General features: G+C 37.4%; 1 protein-coding gene, 1 long non-coding RNA gene and 1 other non-coding gene across 3 annotated transcripts in view; all 3 read right to left on the bottom strand.

Moving 5' to 3' along the window:
• LOC138356890 (uncharacterized) overlaps window positions 1–14,362 on the bottom strand; it is a 160,057-nt gene that overhangs the window by 85,680 nt on the left and 60,015 nt on the right. The window lies entirely within an intron of this gene.
• The window catches only part of LOC138356886 (trypsin-1-like), a 33,216-nt gene that overhangs the window by 11,518 nt on the left and 7,336 nt on the right, over window positions 1–14,362 (bottom strand). The gene's annotated exons all lie outside the window — the stretch shown is intronic.
• Window positions 7,565–7,636, bottom strand: TRNAQ-CUG (transfer RNA glutamine (anticodon CUG)). The gene has a single exon. It is a non-coding gene; the product is annotated as a tRNA-Gln (tRNA).

Here is a 14,362-nt window from a genome sequence, read left to right as displayed (position 1 = left end):
TATGTGCGCACAAGTGGCTACATACACATATACGCATGTGCCTAAATGTACACACAAACACACACACACACACGTGACTATATATACATACACATATGTGACAATATACACACATATGGCCTGATATGTGCACTCATGTGTGTCTATTTGTACACAATAACATGTGACTATGTGTACCTGCATTCGTATGCAACATATGTACATGCGCATATATTAACATACGCAACAATTCAAAGATTAAATTATAATTGCTGTAACTTATTAAATTTATAATAAATTTATACAATTTATACAGTATAACATAACTTTAATATTTAAACTGTTCTTCAATTTTCTTACTTCATACTTTTCCATCGGCCAGTAAAACATTAGTTTTAATTTCCGGGTAAACTGCATTCAACCAAAAAATATTTAATAATGATGATATAATTTTGCAAGATATTACCGCTATCAATTATACTACTGGTATTCGAATTATAATCATTATAAGTCTTAAGGCAGCATTCTTCCGTTGGCAAGTCGCATAAACCACTCACCTGCGTAAAAAGCTGCACTTTATTCTTTGAAAAAAAAAATGTCCAGCCTTAAACGATACTCCAGAAGAGTACATACAAGTTTTTGGGCCTCAAATTGTCTAGACTTGGGTGAGATTCTGAAAAATCTCTCATCAGTTAATCCTCATCAATTATTATTTGTGAACTCTGATATGTTGTATTTACAAAAACACTATTAACTTGTTTATCTTTTCTTCCCGAGGTGAAATAGCAGAAACCCACGAATTTGACTTTAATTTTACATATAACCCAACAACGTATATGAAATGAAAGTAAACAAAAAAATATTTACATTTTATTGCACTTCATATATGTGGGTTGGATCATTTTTCAGTCACGTTATTGAGGCTTTGTATTACAATTTAATATATGTTTTAAGTATATATAATTGAGAGGTTTTTCCGATGCCCATGTTAGTAGCAGTCCTCGTCAGCACCAGGTAACCTGAGAAGCCAGGAACACCTCGCTCCGCCTGCAAAGCTTAGGTAGAGACTAGTCAGACATGATAATATATAACAGAGGAAACGGAATTGCATCAGGAATTAAATTACAGTACATATCAATGTTTTCAGTTGGTGCTTGTCATGGATGTGTATATATATATATATATATATATATATATATATATATATATATATATATATATATATATATATAATAGGAAGGGAGTACCACCTCTAGCTGGAAGAAGGGGGACCCATAGCCTCGGAGGAAATATATATATATATATATATATATATATATATATATATATATATATATATATATATATATATATATATATATATATATATATATATATATACACCTTGAGGTAAATCCCGTGTCTTGAGTGGATATACACAGAGAGTTTGCTTTTTAAACTATGTTCACTGTTAAAATTAAATTAGTTGTTTGATCAGAAAGCCGTTGTGGTCTTTATTAATAACCTTTTCCCGGTTAATAGGCTTTTAAGTCCAACACGATATCAACTCCTGGAATTGGACTTAAAAGGCCTGTCAACGTCTGGAGGGTTATTAATACCATCTCTTCATCTTAGTGACCGACGAGCGAGTATGCTTATAACAATTCCCGTTGTCGGGAACAGTAATATATAAATATATATATTGCGCTTTTGCCCGCACTGAGGAACGACGCCCGCCATTGCTCCTAATGCAAATTTGCCAGGAAGCAAGCGGGAGTCCCCCTCTAATATTTAACTCTCAATATATATGAGTCAAGGTAGGAATTACACCTCTCGGTGTATATATATTTGTTGGACATGTAACTTGTCTAAGTGTAAAGTGCAACAGAAAACGAAAATTACACGTAACAAAACAAATGAGTATCATGTAATTCATTTAACACTGGTATTTCGATTCTCATTAATTGGGATGGGAAGCCTATTTTACTTATTCATGTCCCACCCACTCCCTAGGTCCAAAACAAAGCTTTCCCTATAAGGCAATCTGTTAACTGCTTGGTGAACAAAGTTTCAGGTGCAAGGAAACCTGCCCAGGATTCGAACCCGGGACCTTTCGTATTCGATTCCCGTAATTCTATGTCTGGTTAATAAATGAATAGTTACACTATTTCAACAAATTAATAAACCAAATTATTTCGCTGATATCATTAAAGGATCCAGAATGTCTATTTAGGTATACCTTTCTTTTAGGTATTCAGTATATATCGAGTTTACTTTAATCCTGAACTATTTTTTTAATTAAGATATTTTTCCTTATAAGTTTGTAAATGTTAATGGATTAACCTACTAGAACCTGTAAGCCTCAAGGACAGTGCCAGATCTATGCTATCACATATCTACAAGATAAATGTATATGTTGATATATACGTTTACAGTAGAATTTGATAATAATTATAACACTGACAAGTTTTGTTATATAACAATTTTGAATTGAAGTTACATAAGATATAAAATTACATAAGTTAACTTCCCATTGGACTGTGTGACAGAAAATGCAAGAACATATATTTTTATATATTTGATCTGAGAGGTTTAATATCAGACAACCATCATACACACACACAGAATCATTATATAATATATAATGATTCCATTATCATTATATGTATAATGAAAAGGAAAAAAACATAAAGAAAAGTTAATAAAACTACAAGAGATCTATAAATCACAGCTATGCAGTCATATAATACATTTGTGATGTACACGTACATCCAGATACAACTTATTATACATATTAAATATAGTTTTATCTCAGTCTTTACAATTATTTTATATAAATGTTATAAACTTTTGGATAAGATTCTTGGCAAGTTAGTAGTGTCGAAAGAAAGAAACTTGAAGACTTTCCTTTAGGTCCTCAGTCTTGGGTCAAGGATTTTTGTTTTCATATATCAGAGTAGAATGATAAGAGGGATCAATTTAGAAAAAGTAAGTCAGAGATCACTAACGCTAAACAGAGGGTCAGAAGATAACGGAAGCACTAACGTAGCAGAGAAAAAAATCAGCAATGCCTTATTTACACTTGGGAGTTAAATTAATGGGGATATGTTAAATATCCCCAATAATTTACCTTGAATCCCCCATTCAAATTTAATTTGATATATAACTAATGTTATACAGACACAGTCCAATGGCGAGAGATAAAGCGATCAATGTCGTATTTACAAAGAGAGTGACAAAGAAGACAAAAATATTATTAGAAGTCGTGTGTCTGTGTGTTTGCACAATTAAATGTTTCATGGTCAATTATTAGCTGCTAATAATAAATTATTTATAAAAACAGAGCGCTGGTGTTTGTCCTTAACGATGAATTGCTTGGGTGCATCAGCCTTCTGTTGTGATAGAAGTAGCAGCAGTTGTAGGGATAATAGTGGTAGAAGTAGCAGCAGTTGTAGGGATAATAGTGGTAGAAGTAGCAGCAGTTGTAGGGATAATAGTGGTAGAAGTAGCAGCAGTTGTAGGGATAATAGTGGTAGAAGTAGCAGCAGTTGTAGGGATAATAGTGGTAGAAGTAGCAGCAGTTGTAGGGATAATAGTGGTAGAAGTAGCAGCAGTTGTAGGGATAATAGTGGTAGAAGTAGCAGCAGTTGTAGGGATAATAGTGGTAGAAGTAGCAGCAGTTGTAGGGATAATAGTGGTAGAAGTAGCAGCAGTTGTAGGGAAAATAGTGGTAGAAGTAGCAACAGTTGTAGGGATAATAGTGGTAGAAGTAGCAACAGTTGTAGGGATAATAGTGGTAGAAGTAGCAACAGTTGTAGGGATAATAGTGGTAGAAGTAGCAGCAGTTGTAGGGATAATAGTGGTAGAAGTAGCAGCAGTTGTAGGGAAAATAGTGGTAGAAGTAGCAACAATTAGAGTGATAACAGAAATAGTGTTGAAAGAAGTAGTTTTATTAGTGGTAGTAACAAAAGTTGTAATAACAGGAGTATTTGTAGATGTAGTGATATATGTTGTGGTAGTAACCGCTGCTGTTGTGGTAGTAACAGCTGTTGTGGTAGTAACAGCTCTTGTTGTGGTAGTAACAGCTGTTTGTTGTGGTAGTAACAGCTATTGTTGTGGTCGTAACAGCTCTTGTTGTGGTAGTAACAGCTGTTGTTGTGGTAGTAACAACTGTTGTTGTGGTAGTAACAGCTGTTGTGGTAGTAACAGCTGTTATTGTGGTAGTAACAGCTGTTGCAGTGGTAGAAATAGCTGATGTAGTGCTAGAAATAGCTGTTGTAGTGGTAGTAGCAGTAGCTGGGTATAGTCAGAAGTATTTACTTGAGCAGTAGAAACAGCAGTAATATTAGCAGTAGTAGAAGTTGCAGGAGCATCAGTAGTAGACGCATAAGTAGAAGGAAGTAGTATTTATTGTAGATGAAGGAACGAAAGAAGTAATATCGCGTACAATATAAACCAGTCTAACAGACTTCTTGACATGAATATAATAGTATAGATTATAATTGTTTTTATTGGCACTGGTATTAAACAAAAATTATTGGTAATTGTAAACAAAACTGGAATCTGGATATATACAACAAATATTTGATCTGCAGGAAGTTTAAATATTGAGTGTTGGTGTTTGATTTAGTGTTGGGCTTAAGGCTAATCAACTTTTAGAGAGTTATTAAGGTCAACCTAAGTGTTTACTGACCCACCAGTAAGTATGCTTTAGTCGTGAAAATAGTCCAGAACTAAAGTAAACTCTCAATATATATATATATATATATATATATATATATATATATATATATATATATATATATATATATATATATATATATTGAATTTATTGGTGACTATCTCTCTCTTCTCTCTGAATTATTGTGTGATCTTTTCATTTTTTTGTTTTCCTACGTGCTTGTATGGTAAAGAAAAGATAATTATATAACAGTGAATTGTATAAATTATTTGTAAACTAATATAATTCAAAGAAATGTTTTTATACTTATAAAAAAAGACATGGAAGATTTATAATAATATTTATGTACGTCTGTGGCTTTACTAATGTGTACCATACTTTACCATACTTTTCATGAGCACAATTCTCTTTGACAGAGATGTAGCTAGGTCGTTGGTTCATCCCACATTCTTACCTGGGAAAGAAATAATAAATTATTAGTAATAGAGTTAATTATTATAATTGATAATATTATTGATATTAACTCATCTAAAGCTCTCCTGAACACGATCTTTCTCCCCGGTCACCTAACAGCCCTTCAGTACAGATTTAAACTGGATCTTCCTCTTCAGTTAACTTACAATTTCAATTTCTTCCTTTAATATGCACCCCATACTCATCCAGTGGGCGGTGGTGTAAAGGGTTACAGAGGCACATAATCGGTTCAGGAACTGAACCCCTAGTTCCTTTAGCTAAGCAAATAACAGTCTTTTGACGCTAGTTACACAATTATTAATGCTATATATACATGCACACATACTCATATATACATGTACACATACTCATATATACATGTACATATATTGGCCAAGTTCGTGCAGGAGGTGCCGAATTGCAATGAACGTGTGTGTGGCACTGCATACGTCAGACGAAGAAATATTTTAATATTGCCCCGAAGGACGAATTTATTAGGCAGCGTCATTTATCCTGTGAGTGAACATACCGCCAGAGAGAGCAAGTTATCACTGAAACAAACCCTAGTTCTCGTAGAGAGCAAAAGAACTCGAGAATGCGTATGAGAGAAAAGGACCAGTAAACAACTCAGCGATTTTCCTTCCTCGATGCCCCTAGAGCATTAGTGGGCCTCAGGTAAATATTAACAATTGTGGGTGTTATGATTTCCTGTCAGCGTTCCACCTAGCGCACCCGCCATGTCCTCTGGCGCCACCGCCCACAAAACGATTCACATTGATTGTCAAGTTTACTTGCTTAAAGCGTATTATTTACTAACAATCTCTCCTTTTTCCTGATTTGTTTCATCATATGTGCGGGGAATGACCATAGCATTAGTTTTCAGCTTGATATACTGGTGTGAGTCAGGTTATTACACTTTAGGAGAAGGATATATTTAGAATATATTAACTTGTCTGCTCTTCCTCGTCTCCAGTATGTCTGGCCGAGTCTCCCTTGTTATGAGGCGCTGCTGGAGTGGGCGGCCGAGTCTGCCCTGCGCTGCCACTCACTCGCCACTCGCCTTGTCAACACCACCTAGTAGCTATATAAATAGATTTTGCTTGCTAAAATTGCTGCTAGTAGCCTCGGGCTGTATTCTGAGGAACGAAGCGCAATGAACGAAGGTAAACAACAGGTAGAGTGTGTAGTACCCACCACCCACATTACCCCCCCCACCCCCTCTGCTTCCTCGCACCACACACACACACACACACACACACACACACACACACACACACACACACACACACACACAAACACACACACACACACGTGACCAAAGAGCCAAAGCTCAACCCCCGGAAGCAAAACTAGGTGAGTACACACACTTAGGCCAACCCAGTGTACGAAACGCATTTTTGTCTCATTTTAAAAATGTATACAAATTGCTATTTATATATTACTTCTTTATATTATATATATATATATATATATATATATATATATATATATATATATATATATATATATATATATATATATATATATATATATATATATTCCCTTACACGTATGTACCTGTACCTATGGTAAATACATGTACCTACGTACCTATAGGTATATATAGGTACCTATGTATCTATATGGTACATAGGTACCTATGGTACCTATGTACTTATACCTATGGTACCTATGTACTTATACCTATGGTACCTATGTACTTATACCTATGGTATCTATGTACTTATACCTATGGTACCTATGTACTTATACCTATGGTACCTATGTACTTATACCTATGGTACCTATGCATGTACCTATAGCCTGAGCTTGTAAAAGCATCTTAATCACCTTCAGTGGTTAAATGTTTAATATCACCTATCTTACCCTGTCAAAGGGTACAAGAATGTACAAGAATGTAAGAACTCTTGTATATATCAAAAAAGGTAGGAGAGACATAGGTGTATGTATATATATGTGGATATGTGTAGGTATATGTGTATATATGTATATGTGTGTGTATTTGTATACAGGATATATGGAAGCTGGTCAAAATTGCATTTCTCCTTTGTAAACGCGCATTAATGACACTATGTAAAAAGATAAATCTATGTATTTATGTTTGTAGGTTAGCTTAGCATTTTATAAGCACTACAATCACCTTCTGTGGTTGATTGTTCAATAAATCACTAAATTATATGTTTAACAGATCTCTCACTCTGTCCATGGAGGGCAGAAGAAAATGTATATATGCTGGTTAGCATTGTAAATGTGTGGCCACGTCTGTGGTAGAAAATAATAATAAAAAAATCATTTTATATCTGAATGATGGAAAGTAAGTTTCTATTTTCTCAGGACTAACTTAACAAATAAAGCCAAAATAATACACTTCCATCTCAGGGTGTAGATAAAACAAACCCGCTTTCAATTGTATTTACACACGTTAATCCACATAAATACATAAACATTGAAAACGGATTGAAAAAAAAACGAAGGTCCCACCGAGACTCGAACTCGGATTGTTGGATTCAGAGTCCAAAGTGCTAACCATTACACCATGGGACCGCTGACGTGAGGTCTCCCTCGCTCTCTTTGCACGCTTCAGTCAAGTATGGTCTTCCCTTACCTGTTAATTATTATTGATGTACTATTAACTATGAGTAGTAATGTACATTTATGAGTATGCAATGTTAGTTAAGTGTCTGTATACTGTGAATATTTCAGCTGTGAGCCAAAGTTTGTGGTAAACGAGAAGAATTGTTGTTTAGTGGGTAAAGCGAGGGAGGGAAGGGTGTTGCAGGACCCAGGTTTATGTTGGCCTGTTTGCCAGTGGGCCGAGCGTGGAGCGAGCGGTCGGTCTACGCTGGCCGAGGGACATGTGATGATGGCCGCGACCTGTATGATGCCGCCACCACCTTCTGTCTGGCTAGAGGCCCACTGTACCCCCCCACTCGTCCATCCCAACCCCCCCGAAACACCCACGATGGCTCCACCTTACACCTGAGACTCACCTGAGCACTCGAATCATCATCAACATGGCTTACAGACATACAGGATTTTACACTCAGATTTTAGGCATTGCAGTTATAAAGCTAGAGAGTTACACGGGGTTGCTCTATCTGCAACAACATAGTGTAAGGTCCTGTAGGTTATATAAAAAGCCCTGCAGAAGCATTCACACTTGAAGACACGCGCGCACCGGACCTAACTCCGCCCACAATATCCAACAGGACATCATAAATCACCTAAGTCTAGCTCAATTTCCGGTTGATCACATGCAGTTTTAGCTGCCTCGTTCGTGTCATGCTGAACAACACCTGAGATGGTATCCATACAAACAAAATTCTGAAACTCTCGATCTGTGAATAGTACACGTATCCACGACGAATTCTTGCTCTTAATGATGTAACTGTAACCTTCAACCAATCGCCCTATTAGTGTCCGTAATAAACAGTCTGGTGCCTTTTATGGAATTATATTATGTTGTGTGTGTGTGTGTGGCTCAGTGAGCTAATACGGGCAGTTTTTAGTGGTTAGCAGTAGTTTATGTAGTGGAGATGTCATTGTTGTTATAGATTCAGCTACTCGGAACAAGTTCCAAGTAGCTAAACAAGTGTTGCTTGTTTCTGTTTTACTTGGGCGGAGTATGAGTATTTATGACTCGTATGGTCGCTTCAGTAAGATTTTGCCATATGTGTTTAACAACTTCTGCACTGTTGAATCTAAGTTGAAATCTTAATGGGTTTGTAACTGTGCACTGTGTTAGACAATGTTCCAGTGGTCTGTCAGGCATTTTTCCATAGTGCTGACATTTCCTCTCATCTTCCGGAACCTGTAAGCCTATTTCCCATGCACATGGGTATCAGCTATTAACAATGACTCGCCAGTTCCGAGCGTTTAATAATGTCTGGCTAGATTTTAGGTTGTTGTTGTTACAGATTCAGCCACTCTGAACAAGTTCCAAGTAGCACGGGCTATGGTGAGCCCGTAGTGGACTTACCTGGCACTAAAGCGGATTTTAGGTGTTTCTTATAATAATTATACTAATTAAGCACACAAGATACCATCTCAGGTTATTGTATATCCATATTTTAAGGCCCCTCTTAAGGGCCGGATATCCAAACTTCATATTGGTCATAAATGATAATATTTTTGTTTATTATTTTTACATTATCATAATTAAATGTTATTTCTTTAATTATTTTTAAGTGATATTTTTGTCAGTTTTAGAAATAGTGATTTTTATTATTATCAATTATATTATAATCATTATTATTATTATTTCAATCATTACTTAAGCTCATTTCTATTGTTTTTGCTATGGTGATTACATCATTAAGGTTTCTTACGACCAATGAGTTCTGAACATTGTCCAGGAATGAAGTAATATGTTATCTGATCTCTGCACTCGTGCCTGGTGCGCATACCATCATATAGCGGGGGACCAAGCAAGGTTCCACAACAGCAAAACATAATTTGTTTTGTTCAACAAAAACAAAACAAATATGATGTCTATCAATTACATCAGAACTACGAGGCTCATAGCTATTCCTACGCCAGTAAAAAATACAAGGACCTCATTTTCTAGTTTCTGCCCCCGAAACGCTACGCGTACTAGTGACTGTACAAGAATGTAACAACTCTTGTATATATCTAACAAAAAACATAATATACCTGCACTCCGTTGGCGATATGCCATACTCGCTTATTGTCAGATTCAATGGATACATGCCACGTCGTATAAGAAACGATACGTCAACGGATTTTAAAACCTAGCTTAACCTAACCTAGCCTAAACCAACCTATACTAAGCCAACCGAGCCCAATATGCAGCCTAACCTAAGCTAATACAGTCAAAAAACGAGCTTCGTCGAATCATCTCGTGTCCGAAACGACCATCCTCAATTCAAGGACCTGTGACAAGCCGCCAGGTTCCTGTTCCCGTCTAGGGTATTGCGATAGTGGCCCTCCGGCAAATTCATGTAAAGATAAGGTTGAGAAAAGATGTGAAATATGATGTGAATAATTTTTCGATTTTCATTGCTGATGTCCAATGTGAAATGACCATTGATGGCAAATATATTGATATGAAGACGTTGTCTGGCTGATGCTCCCACTTTTTATTTCAAAATTATGTTCTATAAATTATAGAAATGGTTAAAATTCTGACTGGATTAAACAGGTCTACAGCAGTGTAAATCAAACTTACATTTTTAGACATTAAAATTTATCATGGGTATCAAATTTATTATTATGGGTATTGGATACACTACCACTTACAGGATGGGCATGAGGTTTATTCGCGAGATGGGTATGGGGTGCCCTACCACTCACAGGAGTGCTACGAGGTTCACTATTATACACAGGTTGAGTTAGTCTCATTCACCTATCTCAGGTGAATGGAACTAACTTCCCTTCATCTGATTACTTTTCCTTACACTTAATGCCGTTGTTCACCTGGTAGTAAATATAGAGAGATCAGTCGTTGACTCCTGGAACCTGGATTGCCTAGCAGCCTTTCTGTCTTCGCAAATAAGAAACCTACCATTGCTACAAATTAATTTATATGGCATGAAAGAACATCTATCAGCTACATCAGAACTACGAGGCTCATAGCTATTCCTACGCCAGTAAAAATTACAAGGACCTCATCCCATTGTCCAGGTCCAGCAGTTGTTCCTCGACTCCTCGACCAATCAACCATTGGTCCGTGCCTCGCCAGTCGACCCCAGATCATCAGAAGAATAAGCTCTGGCACTATCAATCCCACTAAAGTCTACTCCCCTCCTCAATCTATTCTTCCCCTCTCACCCAGTGGGTAATCTTGACTATATGTAAGTAAAAGTTACCAGATCACCCCAGTAGTACCACCACAGAGCAGCTATAGAAGTTCCTCTAACGCGCCTCGGTCCAGCCATCGTACCAGATGGAATCAGCCGGTAGTCTACTTTACCATACAGCCTGCTCGTAGTCCTGTTTTACTGTGTATATTATTCCTAATATACATGTACTTTTCACCATATTATGTTTACAAAAGTATATAAATTTTGACAAAGCCCCTATGTCAGATTAGTATGCACAGTGTTTAGAGTAAAACTACCTATAGTAGGAAATTCTGGGATATTCGGTAAGATTTGAGGTTCTGAAGTGGACAGTAAGAATTTTATGTAAGAGTAATTAAAAATAAAATATTACATTTTGTTACAGACTTTCGTCCCTTTATATATTTGAATCATGTCAGCCCTTGGTCTCGGGGTAACATAGCAAGGTAGTTGTTGGCATTCGCGACGGGCTTCGGATTTTCACATCTTTCAGTCTCCCCATAAATGCAACAAAGAAAACGATATTATTTTTATTCTTGTAAATATCACATAAACTAATTTATATTAGTATCAATATATCTAGTAGTGTCCCACAAACCAAAAGCAAGGTCGTATTTACGACTCCATTCGGTAACCAATCCATTTACTGGCCAGACCCGACTGTGATTCATATTATTGAATTATATAATTGATCGAACAAGGCGCACATCATCCACAGCGCGATGACTATGTATCGTAAGTATTTACATAAGCCTACACATCCTAAGTACAATATCACCATGCAGTTGATCGATCAAGAAGAATTGGGTTACTCTTCTTAGTGTACCCAAATTCTCGGTGTAAATACACCGAGAATTTACTCTAGTCCTGGACTATGTACAAGACTAAAGTATATTACTGAAAGTTGGTCAGTAAGCACTTGTGGAGGCCTTAATAACCCTCCAGAGGTTGATAGGTCTTAAGCTCAATATCAAACCAAGCTAGAATAGAGATCTTCATGTTTGATCTATGGAATCTCGACTCTCAAGAGTCGATTAATATAGTCAATAAATAAAAGGTATTAAAGACAGCTCCTTGTTAACCACCATTATATAGTGATCAACAATTAAACGTTCACAACCTCCCACGGGATGAGTATGGGGTCCAGTACCACACACGGGATGGGATATGGGGTCCACTACCATCCACAGGATGGGTATGGGGTTCATAAATACCCACGGGATTGGAATGAAGTACACTGCCATCCACGGGATGGGTATGGGGTCTACTACCACTCATGGGATGGTATAGGGTGCATAATATAATAAATATAAATAGTTGATAGGCTACCTTAAAGCCCTAGGAATTCCTAAGCCCTAGGCTTAGTTAGGTTAGTGGAGATTCACCCCATACCCAGCCTGTGGGTGGTAGTGGACCCCCATACGCATCCTGCGAGTGGTTGTGGATCCCATACTCATCATGTGGGCGGTAGTGGACCCCATACCCATCTTGTAGGTGGTGATAGATCCCATACCCATCCCGTGGGCGGAATAAAAAAAATATAACAGAGGCACAAAATGGACACAGAAACTGACCCCCGAAGTTCATTTTGCTAAACAAATTTCAACACTGATGACCTAGTTAAAGAATTTTAAATAAGACATCAACACTATTTACAGATTAAGCTAATTTAGCTAATGTAACTAATTCGATTATAGCCTGTTAATTACATCACCTCCAGTAAAGCAACTCAAACTGTAGTGTTTTACTAACATAGTTTACCTTTAGTCAGCTCCACATCAGCATGTGGTACAAACTCCCAAGGATACTTATAGCTGAGTTTACACCAGCTAAGACTGTTTATTTTAAAGACAAAATACCGCAATGCCAACAACTAACTTGCTATAGTTACCCAGAGACCAAGGAGTGACATGATTCAAATATATAAATGGACGAAAGTCTGTAACAATAATTAAGATTTTAAATATAACGGAACAATGAATAAAATGTTTGGAAATAGGATTGTTTATGGAACAAATTACTGTGTAACAGAGATGGAATTGATTACTTGAGTGTTTCATGCGTAAGTTAGACATATGCATGGTCTCGTATAATTACAACAATTTGGCTATCTGCAGCTATTCTTATGGTCACACACACCACTGCAAGATCAGTGCTGTGTGTGTGTGTGTGTGTGTGTGTGTGTGTATGTGTGTGTGTGTGTGTGTGTGTGTGTGTCCTCACGTGTTTATCAGACACCTGGCTCAGACGGCGACACAGCTGACATCACCCAACAGGAAGCCATAAACACCTACGCCTTTCTTTTACAGACCCTTGCAATAAACGGCAAACGGAAGCTCCTATTGTTACTATAACGGTAGCCTCTATATCCACTATAGTGGAAGTCACTGTAACTCCCTATGATGGATTAAGTCACTGTTCTCACTATAACGGCAGTGGATTACTGTAAAAGCGCCATAACTACGTTGTGTATTTCATATAACAAATATTGTTAATACTTTCAGCCATTCGTGAATGCAGAACGAGCTTTAGCTCTTGGTCTCACCTGCAGATTGTCGATCACCTACTGCAATGGGTTCTATCCATCTTGCTTCGTATCTTAGAAACTATTTATGGAGTAAATTTCAGTGTTCCTTCAGGTCGTTGTGAGGGGAAATTGCAGTTTAATGTATTCCCCTATTTGTGTTTGCGGGGGGTTGAGCTTTGGCTCTTTGGTCCCGCCTCTCAACTGTCAGTCAACTGGTGTACAGATTCCTGAGCCTATTGGGCTCTATCATATCTACATTTGAAACTGTGTATGGAGTCAGCCTCCACCACATAACTCCACTATGGGCTCACCATAGCCCGTGCTACTTGGAACTTTGTCCCAGGTAGCGAATCTTTAACAACAACAACAACTCCACCACATCACTGCCTAATGCATTCCATTTACTAACTACTCTGACACTGAAAAAAGTTCTTTCTAACGTCTCTGTGGCTCATTTGGGTACTCAGCTTCCACCTGTGTCCCCTTGTTCGCGTACCACCCATGCTGAAGAGTTTGTCTTTGTCCACCCTGTCAATTTCCCTGAGAATTTTGTAGGTGGTTATCATGTCTCCCCTTATTCTTTCTTCTGTCTTCCAGGGACTTGAGTTTCAGCTCCTTTAGCCCTTCCTGCTAATGTGTTCGAGACATTGTGAGGAGAAATTGTAGCCTCATGTTTTACAGGTCATTGTGACGGGTCGTTGTGAGGGGAGGGTAGCTGAAGTAGATTTCTATACTACATAACTTCCCGGGGCGAAAACTAGTCAAAATAATAACACTAACGTCAAATAATATGTATTATTATATAATAACTAATTTGGAAGCAGCAGCCTCGTATAATCCGGGCGATAATAACAGTTTAGTGGAACATTCATCGACGCTAGTTTGTTGTCATCTAGTTTGTCGTTGTTCATCTGTTTGTCTCCCGCCGAGCCGCGCCATCCG

This window comes from Procambarus clarkii, chromosome 75, assembly GCF_040958095.1.
Source record: "Procambarus clarkii isolate CNS0578487 chromosome 75, FALCON_Pclarkii_2.0, whole genome shotgun sequence".
NCBI lineage: Eukaryota > Metazoa > Arthropoda > Malacostraca > Decapoda > Cambaridae > Procambarus > Procambarus clarkii.
This window is presented reverse-complemented; position numbering and strand designations above follow the sequence as displayed.